The sequence below is a fragment of the Lepus europaeus genome, chromosome 4 (assembly GCF_033115175.1).
Source record: "Lepus europaeus isolate LE1 chromosome 4, mLepTim1.pri, whole genome shotgun sequence".
Classification (NCBI taxonomy): domain Eukaryota; kingdom Metazoa; phylum Chordata; class Mammalia; order Lagomorpha; family Leporidae; genus Lepus; species Lepus europaeus.
The window spans coordinates 53,847,846-53,870,135 of record NC_084830.1 but is presented as its reverse complement, the minus strand read 5'-3'; the positions used below and the strand labels follow the sequence as shown (position 1 = coordinate 53,870,135).

General features: G+C 37.5%; 1 long non-coding RNA gene across 2 annotated transcripts in view; it reads right to left on the bottom strand.

Moving 5' to 3' along the window:
* Nucleotides 1–22,290, bottom strand: part of LOC133758344 (uncharacterized) — a 335,969-nt gene that overhangs the window by 32,960 nt on the left and 280,719 nt on the right. For both annotated transcript variants that reach the window (XR_009865790.1, XR_009865791.1), the window contains exon 5: nucleotides 545–608. This is a non-coding gene — a long non-coding RNA (uncharacterized LOC133758344). The remainder of the gene's footprint in view (nucleotides 1–544; nucleotides 609–22,290) is intronic.

Genomic DNA, 22,290 nt, shown 5'->3' with positions numbered 1-22,290 from the left:
TTTTTCATTTCCAATTATCTTTATATACAGAAGATCGATTCAGTATATAATTAGTAAAGACCTCATCAGTTTGTACCCACACAGAAACACAAAGTGTAAAAATACTGTTTCAGTACTAGTTATAGCATCACTTCACATTAGACAACACATTAAGGACAGATCCCACATGGGGTGTAAGTACACAGTGACTCCTGTTGCTGACTTAACAATTTGACACTCCTGCTCATGGTGTCAGTAATCTCCCTAGGCCTAGCTCCACTTTTAAATGTGACTGCTAGAAAATTTAAAATCACCTATGTGGTTCACATTATATTTTTATTTGATTCTAACAAAAAATCATGGGTATCCTCTTTAAGAAAATTAATGACATTATTATAATATTTCCTGTCATTACCATTATGGTGAATGCATTTACTTAGCAGAGAAATTTTGTAGAAACTAAACAGTATTTTAACAGTGTCACCTTAACCAAAGGACAATTTCAGACTACGTCACCCTTAAATGGCAGTACTGTTTGTAATGCCCGAGACAGCAGTTTCTGTACCTGAGATAAGAAAGCCTGGCTTCCAGTCCAGTGCCACACTGCCTTTAGTGAGTACTTCTATGAGCTGTAAAAGAAAGACAATTAACTGTGATATTCCTTCCAGCTGAAAAAGTTTATTCAGTCTCCAATTATACATCTCCACTTGTTATTCTCTTCAATATGACTTGGAACAATTATCTTCAAAGTTGAAGGTGTTTCAGAATTACCTGCAGGGTCACTTAGCCACAAATTGCTGGACTCCACCTTCAGAGTTTTGGATTCAGTAGGTCTGGGCAAGGTGAGAATTTGCATTTCCAGTAGGTCATGATGGATGGTGATGCTGCTGCTCTGGGGCCCACACTGGGAGGACCCCTGAGTACAGCATTATCCCAGAGCCTCTCATCCAGTGAGGAAACACAGGGGATGTTAATTTCAGGGCAGAGTGGAATTAACCTCTCTTCAAGAAATGAATTGAAAATTGGGGATTTTTCAAACTATCTTCTAATAAGAACGATTTTAAGTTGTACATTCTCATCTCAAAATTAATAATAACATTAATTTTCCTTGCTGGCATTTAGCCTTTCTTTTAAACAATTATGTGCTCTCAAGGGAAATCTCAGATCATATTCTAGATTTTTTTTTATACTGACTTGGTTTCTCAGTGCAAAACTATATCATTCTTTAAAATATAAATGGTAGGCAAAGTCCTTACCTATAATCTTACATGCCACATCTTTTTCTATTGATGATCTGATGTCAATTTTTTTTTATTTTTAAAGGAAGTTCAATTATAAAAAGTGCATTTCTCTTTCATTTGCCATTTAAAACTTTTATGTATTTGTATGTTAAGAAGTCTGCTTTGTGTTTTAGAAGAGTAAAATTCACTTGTTCTAATTAAATTTATAAAATTTGACAGCTTCACCTGTTCTAATGTTTCAAAAAATTATATTGTTTTGTATTTAGATATTTTTAGGACCTAACATACAATTTCATGATCCTGTGAAAATGCCATCTGACTGTACAAATGGGTAATAGAACAGTGGGAATGTGGGTTACCTGTCCAGACAATGTTGACAGAAGTATCCTACAGAGGATGGGAAATATAATTTTTTAAAATAAATGATAAAGGTTTCTAGTGAGATGGGAGAAATATGGATTTTTCTGTTGTCTTTTAATACGCTCACCTAAATTAGTGAAAGTGCTATAGCCAAATAATCATGGACCCTGTTCCTGAATTTCTTTTTTTTTTTATTAGTTTTCTAAAAAAAACAAACAAAACAAAAAAACACTTCAAATTAGGTGTTAAAGAGCTTTGTACTATGGCCGGCGCCATGGCTCAACAGGCTAATCCTCCGCCTTGCGGCGCTGGCACACCGGGTTCCAGTCCCGGTTGGGGCTCCGGATTCTATCCAAGTTGCCCCCCTTCCAGGCTAGCTCTCTGCTATGACCCGGGAGTGCAGTGGAGGATGGCCCAAGTCCTTGGGCCTTGCACCTGCATGGGAGACCAGGAGAAGCACCTGGCTCCTGGCTTCGGATCAGTGTGATGAGCCGGCCGCAGCGGCCATTGGAGGGTGAACCAATGGCAAAAAGGAAGACGTTTCTCTCTGTCTCTCTCTCACTATCCACTCTGCCTGTCCCCCCCCCCCCAAAAAAAAAAAGCTTTGTACTTTGATATTTATTTACCCTTAAGGATTCCAATCAAGCCTAACTTTTGTGAAAAATAAAATTGGTACATAATCTTCTTTTTTGTTTTTACAGATTAGAAAAAATATAAAGTGATCATAAGCATTCTTAAAATCACTGATTTGGAAACGTCAGGAAAACAACAAAAATTCATCAGTTACCCACATGGTATGATGTGGCCAGAAAAACCAATAATGAGTGGTTGTGTTCATCTTCTTTATCTGATGTTTGTTTTATGGGGATGTAATCTATGTTTCTGGCATGATTAATACTAAAGTCATTTAAAAATTCCTATTTTTAAGCTTCAGGGCTTTCATGATTATTGTCCCTTATCCTCATCATTAATAATGGCCATCTGCAGTTTCTTCTTTTCATAAGTGAGTGATTTTACTTCATCATCAGTATGTTCTGGGAATAGCACTATTAATGTTATGTGCAGATAGAAAGCGCCTCAGGTAATTATGGAACCTATCTAAAATTTCAAAATTAAAATATTTCCCCAAGCTTTATAATATTCAAAAGCTCACTATCATTTTTTAAAAATTAATTTATTTTTATAATATTCATTTTTTCATGAATTTTTATTTGAGACATGGGGAGGAAATATATAGCCAGAGAAAGACAGAGATATAGACATAGACATGCTAGAGAAAGATTTTATATAGATGGGTAGAAAGAGAGAGAGACTTGCATTCACTGATTCACTCCCCCAAATGTCCACAACAAGCAGGGCCAAGCCAGAAGACAGAAGCACAAAATCCAAATCTCCCTAGTCGGTGGCCAATGTGCAATTTCGTATCCATAACAGCTGTCTCCCAAAGTCTGCATTAGCAGAAGCTGGAGTTGGGAATCCAAGCTGAGAGTCAAACCCAGGTCTACTCAGTGTGTGCCACAGCATCTTAGCTGTTAGGTCAAATGTGCAGTCGCTTATCACCATTTGTGAGTTAAAAATGCCCAATAAAGTATTTTTACCAGTAATGATTTTTTGAATCTGAAATACATAAAATCAGTTAAAAAAAAAAAAAGCCCTCCCTTTATCCTAACTCTGCTATTCTAATTAGCATCTCAGTGAAAGATAAACTTTATTACTTTTAAATGATGTATGGTTTTCCTGTTAAATTTAAAGAACACATAGAAGTAAGGAGAAAAATGAACCATCTTTTGCCGAACAAAAGTATCTAGTGTCACGACTGTTGTCTACACATTTTGCCTAAGTCCGCATAGTCCTCTAAATGCCAATCACCGTATCTTAATAGTCTGACTTCACTAAAGACTAAATTTGTGTTATATGGAAACAAATATTGATTTTAATTCTGTATCTCATTTTCTCAGGTCTCTTTATTTGTAAAATCAGACATAACAATTAGGGCATATGTTCATTAAAATTAATTATGTTAATTAATTAATGTTAATTAAAATTCCCAATTACTAATAGAAGTCACCCAAATCTTTCTGAACTGCGCTTTGAGAAATAACCTACCGAGAACTTTAAAGTCAAGTCTGATCTGTCCAGCTGTTCTCTCATCAATCAAAGAAGGTTATAATGTCACTCTCTATTGTCCCAAAGATAGCCACATTGAACTGGGCATCTGTGTTTACTATTTTTAAATTATTATTGCTATGAATGTCATCATTATTCTTCTTAAGAAAGACATGTACCTTTATCATAATGACAGGCTAGTTACCATTTGAAGTTAGGCCCTGCAGACTTAAGGGAGAATTCAAAAATAATTTAGAATGGTGCATCCACATCTATAGCAGGCTTTTAAAATTGGTACTGTGTATCTCTATGTTTTATAGATAAAACTATATCTCTGATTATGATTAGAATTTCAGCCCTTTCATTACTCATTTTTAGATGTTCCTCCCTATCATGATTATTTTCTATGATTGATTCTGATTTAATAGATCTGGGATAGGACCCAGGAATTTATAGCTTTTGAAAACACATCAGGTGATTCCACTGTGTAATCAATTTGTGAACCCTTTAATCACACAGGTGGGGAGATTAAAGACCAGAAGATGAAGTGACTTATCCTGTTAAGGTGCCTGAAATTTCACCATGGCAATTTACTTCCTCAAAACTTCAAGACTTCTCAATCTTCAACACTTAAATGGATATTTTCAAGAGAGACCATGTCAGCTAAAGGACAGTAAGATCAGAAGCTGCAACTCAGTTGATGTAACTAGCCAGAGTTGAGATCACGTAGTATGCCATAAATATATAGAATTTTTTGTGTTAAATGAAAAAAAAAAGATTCCCAGGGGAACAAAGAATAATAATGAGGTTAAACTTATTGTCACTTTTATTATTATTTTGAATGTGGCATTGTCCTAGGAGATAGGTAAAGCATGGATTTTTATCATATTGTAAGAGTATACAGTTAACAGTATAACTGACTTCCCTGCAATATGGTGTTCTATAATTGTCTAATTTCCAATTTTATCCCAGAATGATCCTGTAGTGAGAAATCAATATATAAATGAAGTAAAATTCAAAAAAACATCTTAAAGAATGAAACCAGTACTTTAGACATAAATGCTATTAAGGTCACTAGTGCCTATTTATTTTGGATGACTGTAAAAAAAAAAGTGAGTAATTCTGTTTTCCCATTATACATTATAAGTCAATATTTTGCAGGTCCTTTCTCACAGCCTTGCATTCTAGATTTACAAAAATGAAATATGAAACTGCTATATCTTATGAATTGCCATATTGCAATAATCATCCTTTGTTATATTTCAATCTTGTTTAAATATGATAAAAGTAGCAGAACCAATTTTATAAGTAATGAAAAATATTGCTGTTTAAAAACTTAATTTACAAATTAGTTTTATTATTGTTATGTTTATAGAGATATTTTAGTTTAAAAATCAGAATGACAGAGACAGACAGATCTTCCACAAATGTCTACAACAGCTGGGGTAAGGCAAGGCGGAAGCTGGGAGCCAGAAACTCCATCAGGATCTACCAGTTGGATAGCAGGTCTTCAACTACTTGAGTCATCATCTGCTGCTCCCCAAGTACATTAGCAGGGAGGCAGGTTCAGAAACAGAGTAGCCAGGACTCAAACAGATACTACAATATGGAATGTAGGGATCCAAAATGGCAGCGTAGCATGCTAGACCACAACACCTGCCCCACCCAATAATCTGATTCTATTATACTTAAAATATTTACTTACTTACTTACTTTCTTAAAGGCAGAGTGACAGAGAAAGAGGGGGCACAGGATTCAAGTAATTTTTAGACATCCCTTAATTCTGCTTTCTCCTGTTTGATTTATAATTGAAGGACAATTTTTTTTCAACTTGATTTAGGTATAATTAACAAACAAAAACTGCATATATTCAAAGCATACAGCTTGATGGTTTGTATATATGGTGAAACGATTACTAAGATCAAATTAATTAAGACATCCATTATCACACACAGAATCATGTGGTGAGGCCACTTAAGATCTACTCTCCTAGCAAATTTCAGCTAATAATAAAATATTATTTACTATAATCACCTTGCTGTACATTAGATCCATTAACTTACTCATAACTGAACGTTTGCAGTCTTTCACTAATATCTCACCATTTCTCCCACTCACAATTCCTGGGAACCACTGTTCTACTCTCAGATTATATAAACTCAACTTTTTTTTATTCCACATACAAGTGTGATTATTCAGTATTGGCCCATTTCTATATTTGGCTTATTTCACTTATCATAATGTCCTCCAAGTACATCCACATTGTCACAACTGGCAAGATTTCCTTTATTATGACTGAATAATACTCCATTGTCTACATATTCCCTTGAACACATATGCATCCATGGACAGAGGAATGTATAGCCATTCCTTCGTCAGTGGGACACTTAGGTTGTTTTTATATCCTGTGAATTATGCTTTAGTGAACATGGGTAGATATGTATATAACGTCAAGATATTGATTCATTTTCAGGAAACTGAGCTGCACAAAGTCTCTTAGGAATCTAAATATAACTTCTGTCTCAACACTCTATAATCCTTTATGACACAGATTATTATTTTATTCATTTTAGAAATTGGGGCTCAGACATCTGATGAAAGTTATTAACCCTCACCTCAGAAAAAAACACACACCCATATACTCCTCCACTACTCAGAATGTGTTCAGCAGTTTACAGATTGCTAAGTAGAGCAATACCTGTGTCTGGTGGCTAAAGCCAGTCCATCCACTAGATCACATAAGTCACACCAAGAGAAAGCTGTAAAGGAAGCTGGGAAATGTGGTCACTATACCTGGGATGCCAGGTGCTCAGTTAAAACTTGAGAGGAAAGCAGTGATCTCTGCTAAACGAGGAAAACCAAGGGCAGGAATTGTGGTGCAGTTGGTTGTCACTGCTTGAGACACTCTCATCCCATGTTGGAGTGCGTGGTTCAAGTCCCAGCTATCTTGCTACTTTACACTTCTGATCCAGCTACCTGCCAATGTCTCCTGGAGGCAGGGTGATTTGGTCCCAGCATTTGGGTTCCTCCTACCCATGTAGGAGACCAGGATGGAGTTCCTGGTTCCTGGCTTCTGCATGCCTATTCCTTCTGTTGTAGGCATTTAGAGAATGAACCAGCTGATAGAACTTCTCTCTCTCTCTCTCTCTTTCCTTCTCTCTCTCTCTCAGTCTTTCTCCCTCTCTCTCTCTGACATTATGTCTTTCAAATAAAAAAAATAAGCATTTTTAAAAATAAAAAAGGAAATTGGAAAAAGAAAAATGTATCTGGTAATATTTAGCAGTCTTTGCCACAAATATAAAAATACTTATAACTACCTATCAGATATGAATCATATTTGTAGTTAATGAAATAGTACATTATTTTTAAATGTTCTTTTCACTTATTTTATTTTTCCAAATTCACTTTATGATATTTAATATTGAGTATTTCTTTAGCAACTCATCTCAATGCCTAAGACATTTCTTGTGGCCCGGTATGTGATAAATTCTTGAAATGATTCCCATGTGCTGTTGAAGAGTATAAATTTTCTACTAATTTTATATGTTTCAAATCAAATGGGATTTTCAGATATTCAGCTTTGATTATAATTTCTGTTTGATAAGAGAAATACCTAAAAACCTTTGTACTATAATTGCATGTTCAAAAGATTTTCCTTGCAATACAATAAGTATTTGATTTCCATATTTTGATTCTTATGTTACCACTGTACATATGTGGATGACTGCTTTATACTTTTTTTTTTTTTTTGGACAGGCAGAGTGGATAGTGAGAGAGAGAGAGACAGAGAGAAAGGTCTTCCTTTTTGCCACTGGTTCACCCTCCAATGGCCGCTGCGGCTGGCGCATCTCGCTGATCCGAAGCCAGGAGCCAGGTGCTTCTCCTGGTCTCCCATGCAGGTGCAGGGCCCAAGGACTTGGGCCATCCTCCACTGCCCTCCCGGGCCACAGCAGAGAGCTGGCCTGGAAGAGGGGCAACCGGGATAGAATCTGGCGCCCCAACTGGGACTAGAACCCGGTGTGCCAGTGCCGCAAGGCGGAGGATGACTGCTTCATACTTTAAGTGAAAATTTCCTTTGGTCGTTAGATACTGACCTGTTTTCTCTTCATGATTTTGCATTAAAGTCTATTTTGTCTGATGTTATTATTGCCATAGTCATATTATTTGGCTTAATATTTGCCTGCTATTTTTTTTATTTTTATGTTTTCAATATTTCTGAGTCATAGTCCTTTATGTATGTCCCTTATATAGTATATAACTTAATTTTATTTCTTGTGCACTCTAACTTCTTAAAAATTTACTTTCTCTGACACTAAATTTGGTCTTCCATTTATCATTTTTAGCTTAAATTTTCTGTTTTTCTGCTATCTGTTGAATTGAATTTTCCAGTTTTCTTGTCCAGTCTTTTCAATCAGCCACTTATTTCAGAATGATATATACCCTGTTTCTATTATTTTTAGTAGCTAAGTTCAAATTTTTAACAGGGATACTTAATAAGATTTAAAGGTAATCAATATCCCTACTCTCCTACTGAATAACTAAAGAACCAAGAGTACTTTTATTGTGATCTCTCCATTGCCCTACTTCTATATTATTGTAGCCTAATGATCAACACGATCTATATGTTTGAAGGAGAAAGGGATTTTCTCACCCCAATCTGCCATATGGAAATAAAGTCTATAATAGAAATGTTCTCACTTGAACCTTTGTATTTCCATAATGCTGTAAAATAATTTACAGCATACTTCTAGAGACAATAGGCAATTAAGGCAAATGAATTTCTATAATTAAGATACATTTTCTGAAAACCAAAAGAATACAGGTAAATGAGTAAATATCAAAAACAGTGTGAAAATCCAAATTGTTTGTCCTAATTTTAGAAAACTGCTTAGGCAACTGATAAATGGTGCACAAGTTGAAGATAGGAAACTAATAAAAGGATAAGTATCTCCTTTTTGCCAATTTTTTTTGAGAAAGTGTCCAGGATTTGCTCCTAGCTATGATCCCCTGTAAGAAGTAAAACTTTTGAATATGACTTGTAGACATCAAGGTTTAAAGCTGCAAAACATGAAATATAGTGAGCTTGGAAAAAAGAAAGGCGCTAGAGACACTGAGCCCTCACTTCACCTCTGCCATATTTCCATCTAACATTGCTAATATTTGCATAATCAAGGAGGTTAAGGAACTACCAGTTTTAGGGAGGTGTCAAAACTGCCACCTACTCCCAAACTTCCTGTTCAGTTTTAAGTCTCCAAAATATCACCAAACGAATAACTTTTCAGGTTTCAATTATTTGGTAAAAAAAATTTTACATTTGTTCATACATTGTGTTCATCTCATGAATTATAATTATTTTCTACTTACTCTCATTTGTATTGAATGGATGAGCTCCTTTTGTTGTTTTTTAAAGTTCCTGATTATGGGGTTGGTGCTGTGGCACAGAGGGTAAAGCTGCTGCCTATGGCTTCAGAATCCCATATGGGCACTGGTTTGAGTTTCAGATATTCCACTTTTTCTTTTTCGTGAAAGTTTTATTATTATTATTATTATTATTATTATGTTGACAGCTAGAGTTATAGACAGTGAGAGACAGAGAGAAAGGTCTTCCTTCCGTTGGTTCACTCTCCAAATGGCCACTACGGCCGGCGCTGCGCCGATCTGAAGCCAGAGCCAGGTGCTTCTTCCTGGTCTCCCATGCTGGTGCAGGGGCCTAAGCACTTGGGCCATCTTCCACTGCCCTCCCGGGCCATAGCAGAGAGCTGGAATGGAAGAGGAGCAACCGGGACTAGAACCTGGCACCCATATAGGATGCTGGAGCTGCAGGAGGAGGACTAGCCAAGTGAGCCACAGCATTGGCCCCAAGCTATTCCACTTCTGATCCAGCTTCCTGTTAATCCACCTGGGAAAGCAATGGAAGATGTCCCAAGTGCTTGGGTCCCTGCACCCATGTGAGAGACCCAGAAGAAGCTCTTGATCCTGGCTCCTGGCTTTGAATCAGCCCAGCTCCAGTCATTGTGCCCATTTGGGAAGTGAATGAGTCAATGGAAGATTTCTCTCTGTCTCTCTATAACTCTGCCTTTCAAATAAATAAATCTTTAAAAACTAAAAATATCTGACTAGTTTGTGATAGTCAAAATCAAAAATCAATATATGAATGTATTTCAAAAAATGTAGAAAATGAAATTAAAAGATAGGTTTGTTTTGGTAAAATTTTTTTGAGATCATAAATATTTTTTGTAGTACACACTTCCCTAAATTTTAAAAAGCCACATCATCAAAATGGCTTTCAATTTTTTGCACAAAAATAATATTATTTTAATTTCATGTTCCATGAATTTTTGAAGTACCCTCATATATCTGTATATCACATACAATGAGGAACATAAAATAAAGTATTTTTCTGGTGCTTTATAAGATTTTTTTTAGAAACTTTGTTTTTTGGGGGGCAGGTGCGGTGGTGCAGTGGGTTAACGCACTGGCCTGAGGCGCTAGCATCCCGTATGGGTGCCAGGTTCTAGTCCTGTGCAGCTCTCTCCTGTGGCCTGGGAAGGCACTGGAGGATGGCCCAAGTCCTTGGACCCCTGCACCCACATGGGAGACCTGTAAGAAGCTCTAGGCTCCTGGCTTCGGATCGGTGCAGCTCCGACCATTGCGGCCAATTGGGGAGTGAACCAGCAGATAGAAGACCTCTCTCTCTCTCTCTCTCTCTCTCTCTCTCTCTTTTTGCCTCTCCTCTCTCTTTGTAACTGTGACTTTCAAATAAAAAAAAATCTTTTAAAAAAGATTTTATTTATTTGAAAGGCAGAGTTACAGTGAGGCAGAGGCAGAGAAGGGAAAGAAGTCTTCCATCCACTGGTTCACTGCACAAATGGCTGCAATGGCCAGAGCTGGGCTGATCCAAAGCCAGAAGCCAGGAGCTTCTTCTGGGTCTCCCATGTGGGTGTCAGATATTTTTTATTTTTATTTTATTGGGCCATCTTCCACTGCTTTCCCAGGTCACAGCAGAAAGATGGCTTGGAAGTGGAGCAGCCGGGACTCAAACCAGGGTCCATATTGGATGCCAGCATTGAAGGTGGCAGCTTTACCCCCATGCCACAGCCCCAGCTCCCGAGATGAGATTTTTTTTTTTTTTTTGACAGGTAGAGTTAGTGAGAGAGAGAGAGACAGAGAGAAAGGTCTTCCTTCTGTTGGTTCACCACCCAAATGGCCACTACGGCCGGTGCTGCACTGATCCAAAGCCAGGAGTCAGGTGCTTCTTCCTGGTCTCCCATGTGGGTGCAGGGGCCGAAGCACTTGGGCCATCCTCCACTGCCTTCCTGGGCCACAGCAGAGAGCTGGACCAGAAGAGGAGCAACCGGGACTAGAACCCGGCGCCCATATGGGATGCGGGCGCCGCAGGCGGAGAATTAACCAAGTGTGCCACAGCACTGGCCCCCCAAGATAAGATTTTAATAAATGGGATTTACCTCTCTCGAATCCTGGATTGAAAATGAATTTTCACTGATGATGATGACAACAACAAGGATAACAATGCTGACAGTCATTTCTCTGCGCCATGCGTTTTGTTTAACAATTCCATTTTATTCACTACATTTGTATGAAACTGGTATCTATTTAAGGTTGTTTCACATACAAGGAAACTGAAACTAAGAAAGAATAACTTTCACAAGTTTAAAAATTAGAATACAGTGGTACTGAGATTCAAGTTGCCTCATTTCAAAGCTATGCCTTTAAATATTAAAACAAATTGCCTCCCTTCGAAAATGTTCACATGGTATTTTGATTCCTCTCCCAAAAGACCCCCAAGAGTTCATACCATTCCTTTATTTTCCCTATACCAACTCTATATTGTGCAAAAAGACCATGCACCTTATGGGGTATAATTCTCACATGCAGTGAAACATAGCTTAAATGGAAGACCTGCTTTAATTATTTGCAGCAAGTCTCAGGGATATTGTTCAATGTGAAGGGTGATGTTGAAATCAAAATCGTTGCTAGGCCCGAAATAGCCATTTTTTGTCCCAAGTGTAATCACGAACAGTATGTGGCCATTCTTGGATCCTCTGCAGTGCTGCGTGCTCCCTGTGGAGTGGCAATTCCACATCCATTGCTTTCTTTAGAAAGCAGTCAATGAGAATGTGGACGGTGGAAGGGTTTAGTGTTTTCTTGGCATTTAATAACTAGAAAACTATGTCAGCACATTTCTTGACAATACCAATTTCATCATCTGTAAAGGTCTGAGATAGCCCTTACTGTCGAAATCCGATTTTACAACAATCTCCAGAATTAGCAGTTTTAAGACAAAATGTCTCTTTTTTGGTAACTTCTTACCTAAAAGCCTTCAAATGAGAGAGATGATTTTGTCATTTTTCCCCAGATTGTCTTTTGTCTCTACTCCAAAGGTGTCAGCAAGTATCAACAAACACTATTAAGAAGTTATAAATATTTTATCAAGAGAAAAACATTATCTGAGGAAGAGCTGGTTTATATCACAAAAAGGGGCAAGTTCAGGACTCACTGGTTCTTTCTGCTATCCCCACCGTCCTACTTACCTTGACTTCTTTTACATTAGGAGCCCAGCTTTTAAACAGCATATTGCTGAATTGAAACATCTATATTTACAATTAGTTGGATTTCTTCTACTTTCATAAACTTTATTACATAAATTCTTAAAGTACGTTCTTCCTTTTAAATTCACTTCATAAACTGTTTTTAAAGTTCAGAAATCAAAGTAATGAATCATTTATAATTTTATACTAGAGCCTAATGACACTATATTGTCTTTGTGGAATACAGGGCAGGATTTTTTTTTTTTTTCATTTTAGCATTAATCAGCAACTAAAATGTCAAATCGCAGTAGAATGTTAGAATTCTTTTCATACAGTATTTTACTCTCATAATGTATTTTTTAGATTGTTAAAGTTCAAAGACTTTTTTAAATAAGAGAGAAATACTTATCTTCAAGAGGTAGCATTATCACATAAAATGCTTCAGTGAGCTAGTGCCCTGTAGTTCAATGACTGCCATAAAATTGCCAGAACACTTGTTAACAATTAGAGACCAGCAGAAAGTGTTTGCTAGAGAAGAAGGTAACTGTTGAATTAAGTAGTTTCTTTCATAGGAACACACACTTACATCCATCAATCCATTTGTTTCAATAAATGTCATCCAGTCTTAACAAAAAGGATTTGTTTGGTCTTCCTATATTTGGGGAAATAAGAATGTGTTCTGAGATTAGGCTGTAACATATGACAAAGAGAATAAGTGTACAAGTCACTGGGTTTCTAGTGCTACTCCTGCCATTCTACTTCTCTTAATTTTTACATTAGTAGCCCAGTGATTTAGGAGCATATTGCTGAATAGAAATGTCTATGTATACAATTAGTTGGATGTCTTCTACTTTTATACATTTTATTACATAAAATTGACAGCAAGTTTTATCTTTTCAATACTCTCCAGAAAGTGTTTTAAAGTTCAGATATGAAAGTAACAAATCATTTATAATATTAAATTAGAGTCTGATGACAATATATTTATTACCTTTCCTCTTATGAAACAGAAGATAATCTATGACCTTCATCCAACAAATCATAGCTTTCTGCACACAAAAGCACACAGTCAACTGCCCCACAACCAACTGAGTCCAAACTTAACTAACAAATATGTGCAGGTTTCACAAAATGATCTTTGACAAATAAGCACACAAATGTAAAGCAAGTACAATGTTAAATGTTAGGTGCAATTCAGAAATATAAACAATGAAGAGCTACAATATGATGATTATAAAATCATTCTCAGTGACTAGGAAATATATAAATGACACATAATGCTGTATGTCTCTACTACACATAGAAACAAGGGTCTTGAAATGTGATAAGTTGCAAAATAATTAACTTATGTACTTTATGATATCTGTTCCTCTAAAAAAATTCTGAGAATTCAGAAAAATATATTGATGTCCATTTAGTTCAACAATGATGCATTCAGATGCTTACTAAGCAGTAAAATTATCTTCCCAAAGGAAAGTTGCACAGATTATTTTATTTGTTTCTGCAGTCTAGGTTATCTGTTCTCAAAAATACCCTAAGTATATTCTAGCAAGAGGAAAGTTTTCACCTTTTAAGATAAAATTTGGGGACCGGTGCCATGGCTCACTTGGCTAATCCTCCACCTGCGGCACCCGCATCCCATATGGGTGCCAGTTCTAGTCCTGGTTGCTCCTCTTCCAGTCCAGCTCTCTGCTGTGGCCCAGGAAGGCAGTGAAGGATGGCCCAAGTGCTTGGGCACCTGCACCCACATGGGAGACCAGGAGGAAGCACTTGATCCTGGCTTCGGATCGGCGCAGCACCAGCCGTGGCGGCCATTTGGGTGGTGAACCAACGGAAGGAAGACCTTTCTCTCTGTCTCTCTCTCTCACTGTCTATAACTCTACGTATCAAATAATAAAAAAAGATAAAATTTGATGGACTAGTTCATGGATAAAAGTAGGTGTTTTAAAGATACTCATTCACTTAACAAAAATAAGAAATTTCATGCTATCAAGAAATACAGTTAAAGGTGAAATTTTGGGGACCTTGGAATGCCATTGACTAGAACAAATGATACTACTGACCCTAAAGGGTGTGATTGTGCATAGGATGAATTAAAGTTTCTATTTTGACATTATCCATTAATTTGATCATGAGGACATACTGTGATACTTAGATCAAGCCTGGCACTAACATTTTTATTCTTGGCAGTGACTCAGACTGCCAGAATTGAGAACATTCTGACAAGGTTTTTGGATGATGCTAAGCTATATCTTTATATGATGACATAGATTTAAATGTTTTTATTTTAAATCACTCACAGACTTTTTAATATTTTCTTATGCTCAGAAAACATAAGAAACTCACATGCTAGTGGTTCAATTACAGAGATAAAGTAGATATCCAAAGCTCTGATGTGGCATAGGAAACCTGAGTGCAGTTTTTGGAATCAAACTTGAATTTTCATGGCTCTGTTACTTTCTATACATATGATATTAGGGAATCCTTTAACTTCACTGGACTTACTTTATTTTTGAAAAAAATACTTTATTTATTTAAAAGGCAGAGTGTTAGAGAGAGAGACAGACAGAGTCAGAGAGAAAGAGAGGGAATCTTTCATTTGCTGTGTTACTCCACACATGACCTCAGTGAATGGGGCTAATTGAGGCTAAAGCCAGGAGCCTGGAACTCCATCTAGGTCTCCTACATGGATGGTAGGGCCTGAGTTTCCCAGGTGCAGTACCAGAGAACTGGATCAGAAGAACAGTCAGGACTCAAACCAGTGCTCCAAAATGGGATGTAGGCATTACAGATGGTAGCTTACCCCATTGAGCCACAATGTTAATCCTTGGCTTATTTTCTTATAATAAAACATTGATAATCATACACGTTTTAAAAGATTATTGTGCTAAATCATAAGTAAAACACTTGGCATCCAACCTTCTTGGCTGCACTTATAATCTAAAAATAGAAATAACAACGATTTTCCATACATGCATGAGTTATACTATATAGCTGCATGTCAAATCCAACCGATATAAAGGAGTAAGTTCACTATTAGGATTATACTATGATAGTGTGCTTGATTACAGGTTATGCCTTTAACTTCACTGTTTTCATTGAACTGATTTTGACTGACTTCAAGGAATTAACCAAATCAGCTCCTGAGAGTCAGTTACAAAGCAAATCCTTGGTTCAAATTCTCTCTTTGCTAGGTTCACCCAATATATAAAGGTAAGTAGGACCAAAGCCTAGATGTGTAAGGAATGCTAAAGTTTTTATTAATTTTAATATTAATTCAATGTGTTGTTGTAGACAAAACATATTCCACAAATACAAAGAAGAGAATTAGCTTGCCTTTCCAAAGTGTAGCATTATACTTTAAAGCTTCATGCTAGCCCCATATTCATTGTTAAAAATCCCAACCGTGTAAAGAACAGGTTGCATAAAAGCATAGCTGCTATAATTCTATTCTGGGAATAATGCCTATTTAAAATTATACTATAGTTTAAAGTTAAAATTAAAATGCAACACAAAACATACCTATGATAAGGAAATTTTGTTAGTCTGGAAGAATTGCTTAAGATGGCCATATCAATTTAGATCAGACTGGACAATAGAAAATTCATCTTTGTTCTTTACAGAGGAGGCAGTCAGGCAAAAGGAAGTACATTTTAGTTAAATGTCATGTTTAGAGAATACATGGCAAAAAACTTTCTAAGTTTCAGAGGAATTGTATAAAAATTTTTAGTAAAATTGTGTTTAAAATCATAATCCTGTTGCCAAGTAAAATATCAGATTTCAAAATAAACAGCTTAAAAATAAAATGGTCCTCTCAAAATCATGAGAATGAAAACCTATTTCTATATAATCAAGACAGGAAACAATGCAAAAAAAATTGCTCTATAAATCAATCAGCTCTCTGTACTTGTTTCATTAAAGATAATATACTGGGATAACATCTTAGCAACATTGTCAAAGATCCTCAGATTTGAATTCAATCCAAAATTTGTAGCATGACTCAGCATTTAGAAATAGAAAGAAAGAAGCAAAATAAAAAGTTATATCCAGTGCAGATATACATTTCCAATAATAGTCATAATGGCAACTAGCCTACAAAAAATACTAAACAAACCTGAAGACAAGTTGCTTATTTCTCTTCAGTTCTTCCATAACACAGATTATACAGACTTTAATATTTATAAACACTGTACTAATTTCATGCATATTTATGGTGATAGAAACTTCCTTCAGGCCGGTGCTGCGGCTCACTAGGCTAATCCTCCACCTTGCGGCGCCGGCACACCGGGTTCTAGTCCCGGTCGGGGCACTGATCCTGTCCCGGTTGCCCCTCTTCCAGGCCAGCTCTCTGCTGTGGCCAGGGAGTGCAGTGGAGGATGGCCCAAGTGTTTGGGCTCTGCACCCCATGGGAGACCAGGAGAAGCACCTGGCTCCTGCCATTGGATCAGCGCGGTGCACCGGCCGCAGCGCGCCTACTGCGGCAGCCATTGGAGGGTGAACCAACGGCAAAAGGAAGACCTTTCTCTCTGTCTCTCTCTCACTGTCCACTCTGCCTGTCAAAAATAAAAAAAATAAAAATAAAAAAAAGAAACTTCCTTCAAATTCTTGTCAATTTGAGAGGAGATTGTGAAAAAAAAAGTAACTCATTAATTAACCATCAAATATTCAACACTATACCCAAAAAATACTACAATCTGAAACAAAAATGTTATAACAGTAGGATTAGTGTCCTGCTTCAGGGACTTAAAAAAATTACATCTTTTTTGTTGCTGCTTCTATTCAATTATCAAGATTCATTGATAAAAATTTGAACTTTTTTTTTCCTTTTTTAAAGTTTCAAAGAACTGCACAAATGTATTACATCTAACATGACCATGGAATAAAGACTTAGAAAACTAATGAATGTATCTGGAAAATAAAGCCTGAAAAACAGTTGAGTATCACTACAGCATAACAAACATTGTAGAATCAGAGAGTTTTTTTCTTAATATATTTATTTTAAAAGCAGAAAGAGAGAGAGAGAGAGAGACAGATGGTTACCAAAAGAGATGGTGCACCTATCTCCTAGTGTCTTTGAGAGGGTAGGAGGTTAATTTTGATAAGCACCAATTAGTCAACAAAGAATGCCTAATCACATCTACTAGTAGCCTTTCTAATATCCACCCAGTAACTATAACTAACCCCTGAAACAGCTTATTTGAAGGTTGAATCTTAGTGTGTTGGTCTGATTTTCATGACTTCAATAAAACACCTGGACAAGCTACTTACAATGGAAAGAGAGGCTTCTTTACCTCACAATGTTGGAGGTTGAAGATGGCGGATGGCAATGGTGGAGTGTGTACGGAGGATTACATGGTGAGACAGAATAGAGAGAGAACAGCTGGGCCCAACTTAGCTTTTAGAAGCAATCCTCTTCCTAGAGTTACTTTCCAAGAGTATACTCCCAATGACCTAAGGACCAAGACACTGCAGTTGATTTCCTCTTTTAGTACCATTACCTCATGAGTTTGGGATTTAAAGCCATGCATGACTTCAGGAGAGACATCATGTTCAAACCAAATCACCTTGTAGGTTGACTAAATATTCAGATTCAGTCTCTCTCTTCCTCTCTCTCTACATATATATATATATATATATATATGTGTGTGTGTGTGTGTGTGTGTGTGTGTATATATATATATAAACACTCTCAAATAAAAATGAAATCTTTTAAAAATTGAAAAAACATATTCAGATTATCAGTGTGGAACGAAGGAGTTAAAGTGTGATGATTAGGATGATGACAAACAACAAACACATCATTAAGATTAGCTTATGTAGTTACATGTGAGAGAGCATTCTAATGGTTTAACATGTATTGGTCTTTTAATCCTTTTTTTTTTTTTTTTTTGACAGGCAGAGTGGACAGCGAGAGAGAGAGAGAGAAAAGTTTTCTTTTTCCATTGGTTCCCCCCCAGTGACCACTGTGGCCGGCACACTGTGGCCGGCACGCTGTGGCCGGCGCACCGCGCTGATCCGAAGCCAGGAGCCAGGTGCTTCCTCCTGGTCTCCCATGCGGATGCAGGGCCCAAGGACTTGGACCATCCTCCACTGCACTCCTGGGCCACAGCAGAGAGCTGGCCTGGAAGAGGAGCAACCAGGACAGAATCCGGCGCCCCAACCGGGACTAGAACCTGGTGTGCCGGCGCCGCAGGCAGAGGATTAGCCTATTGAGCTGTGGCACCGGCAACGTCAGGTCTTTTAATCCTTTCAATATCCTATGAAATGAGTGTATTATTGTCCTCATGTTTTGAAAGTTAATTGAAGTTAACTAGAAGCACAAAGAAGTCACTTGACCAAGATTACAGATTTTGTGTATAGTAGAGCCAAAATTTGAGTCCAGGAAATATAGTGTTATATCTGATATTATTGAGCAAACATAAGGGAAGCTTGCACCATGATACATAGATGTTCGGGAATGGTGGCAGTCTTGTCGCAATTCACTCTTTGAGTTAATTCTTATTGGGCCTAATATCCCACTACTGTTCAATAATTTTCCAGGGTTGGGCAGAGAAATAACAGAGAGGTATATAAGGGAATCTTCATGCTGTACTGAGTTATTGGGAGAACTCAAATTAATTAATGGAAATTCTTCTATTCAAGCTGGACCACAAAATCATTTTTGTATGTTCCAAGCCTTAGAAAAGACAGATAGGAAAACACAAAATGGACCCTGCTGGTTTCACTAGGATTGCTTAATACAAGGTAAAGAATCCTTGTGGCAACAAGGAGGAAAGAAAATCAGTTAGAAGTTGCCTGGTACCATGGAGAAAGATATGTGGTTCTCAAATCTTAGCAGGCACAGAAATCCTTTAGAGAGTTTGTAAGCCATGGACTTTTGGATCAGGTTCTGACTCAATTGGCTTAGTAGAGACCAAGAATTGTCTAAGGACTTCCCAGTTTCCACTGATCCTGCTGTTTTGAGAACCACACTGAGAAACTATGTTCTAAAGCATTTTCTTTTTTTTATGATATTGGTATGTTAATATTTTTATTAACTCTCATTCTTAAGCAAGTGTACAATGAAGTTGTTCAGAAAGTACATGATGCTATACCATAGTAGAGTCAATGTAGAAACAGCACTATTCTCTACTGTTGAGGAAGTGTTTTTTTCTTCATACTATTGTTGAACTCTTTTTTTGCTCTTTTTTATTCTTTTTTATTTAATAAATGTAAATTTACAAAGTACAACTTTTGCATTGTTGTGGCTTTTTCCCCCATAACCTCCCTCCCACCTGCGGCCATCCCACCTCCCACTCCCTCTCCCATCCCACTCTTCATCAAGATTCATTTTAAATTATCTTTATATACAGAAGATCAACTTAGTAAATACTAAGCAAAGAGTTCAACAGACTGCACCCACACAAGATATAGAGTACTGTTCGACTAGTAGTTTTACCGTTAATTCTCACAGTACAACACATTAAGGACAGAGATCCTACATGGGGAGCAGGTGCACAGTGACTCCCGTTGTTGATTTAACAATTGACACTCTTATTTATGACATCAGTAATCACTCGAGGCTCTTGCCATGAGCTGTCAAGGCTATGGAAGCATCTTGAGTTCACCAACTCTGAACTTATTTAGTCAAGGCCATATCACAGTGGAGGTTCCTTCCGCCCTTCAGAGAAAGGTGCCTCCTCCTTTGATGGCTCGTTCTTTCTGCTGGGATCTCATTCACTGAGATCTTTCATTCAGGTCGTTTTTGCCATAGTGCCTTGGCTTTCCATGCCTGCGAAACTCTCGTGGGCCTTTTTGCCAGATCCGAATGCCCCCAGGGTTGATTCTGAGGCCAGAGTACTATTTCGGGCATTTGCCATTCTATGAGTCTTCTGTGTATCCTGCTTCCCTTGCAGGATAATTCTCTCCCCTAAAGCATTTTCATAATACCCTGGACTTACACAATGAATCCTGTTGTTTCTGATGAAAGGTATTTTCTAAATTGTTGCAATTAAAGGAAATAATGGGCTCTTCTCTGTTACTAATGAATGGCCAGGCAGACATTGGCAAATTTATGCTTGTATTTCCAAAAATATCCATGATGTTGGATTTATTTTGTATGATGACTTCTATTGGCTTCCTAGGGTTGCCGTAACGAATTACCACAAACTGTGTGACTTAAAACAAGAGAAATATATCATATCACAGTTATGGAGACCAGAATTCTAAAATCAAGGTCTCAGCAGACTTATTTCATTCTAAAGTCTCTGAGGGGCAATATGTCCCCAGCCTCTCTGATTCTATGCTTCTGGTGGTTAGCTGGCAATTCTTGATGCTCTTTGGCTTATCAGTGCATCACTCCAAACCACACCTCTACGATCACAAAACATTTTCCTTGGATGTATCTTTTTCCTGTATATAAAGGGAACTTAAAATTATTTGGTAAAATTATTATTAAGGAAAGCTTCTTAATGAAAAAGCCAACAGTCAATTATCAGTATTCATCTTGACTCAACAGCATTGTGGTATACAGATTACACCTCTTTGATTAAAAACTACAAGACACTGCTCTCTTGTAGTATTCTTTCTGGTTCATCGTCTTCCTTTTTAATTTTTTTTTTAATTAACACATAACATTTTGGTGGTGCAATATAATTTGATACATGTAGACTATACATAATGATCAGATAAGGTTGATTGTAGCCAGCATTGTGGCATAGCAGGTTAAGCCTCTACCTGCAATGCTGGCATCCCATATGAGAGCCAGTTCAAGACCTAGCGGCTCACTTCCAATTTAGCTGTCTGTTAATGTGCCAGGGGAAGCAATAGAGGATGGTCCAAGTACTCGGGTCCCTGCACCCACATGGGAGACCCAGAAGAAGCTCCTGGCTCCTGGCTTCAGCCTGGCCCAGCCCTGACCATCACAGACATTTGGAGAGTGAACCAGAAGATGGAAAATCTCTCTCTCTCTCTCTCTCTCTCTCTCTCTCTCTCTCTCTCTCCCCTCTCTTCTTCCTCATCCTTCTCCAGCACCACCCCCTCCTCTTCTCTGTAACTATATACTATAATTGTGGTAGATGACAACAACAAATTCTTCTAGTGTAACTCTTTTGGTACACATTACCTAACCTCTATCTCCCCCTGCTTTTCCTAGTCTCTAGTGATCACTATTACATTGTTTTCTATGAGACAGAATTTTTTTAAGCTTCCACAAATGGATGAGAATATGCAGTATTTGTCTTTTTGTGTCTGGCTTATTCCACTTAAAATATTTCTTTAGGGGCCAGTGCTGTGGTGTAGTAGGCTAAGCCTCTGCCTGTGGTGCTGGTAACCCAGATAGGTGCTGGTTCATGTCCTAGGTGCTCCTCTTATAATACAACTCCCTGCTATAGCCTGGGAAAGCAGTAGAAAATGGCTCAGGTGCTTGGGCAGCTGCACCCACATGAGAGACTCAGAAGAAACTCCTGGCTCTTGGCTTTGGATTGGCCCAGCTCTGGCTGTTGCAGCCATTTGGGGATTGAACCAGTGGATGGAATGCTTTTCTATCTCTCCCTTTCTCTGTAACTCAACTTCTCAAATAAATGAATAAAATCTTTTCAAAAAGTTATTTCTTTTAGTTACATCTACATTATTTCAAATGACAGGATTTCATCTTAATGGCTGAATAGCATTGAATTTGGCACATACAACAAATTTTACTTACGTATTTACCACTGATAGACTCTAGTTGATTTTGTATCTTGGCTATCATGAGTAATGTTGCAATGAACATATGAGTGATTTTATCTCTTCAACATAATGATTTCATTTTTTTTTACAAATACCCAAAAGTAGGATTACTAGCTCATATATGACTGATTGATTTGCTTCCTTCTTGCCTGACTGCTTTCCTTCCTTCCATCCAAAGGGGAAAAGAAAGAGAGGGAGAAGAGCAGACAGAGATCTCCCATCTAGTGTTTTATTCCCCAGGGCCTGAAAGATTCAAGGCTGGGTCAAGTGAAATACAGGAACCAGGAATTCAATCCAGGTTTCCCACATGATTAGCAATCACCTGCTACCTATGAGGATGTACACCA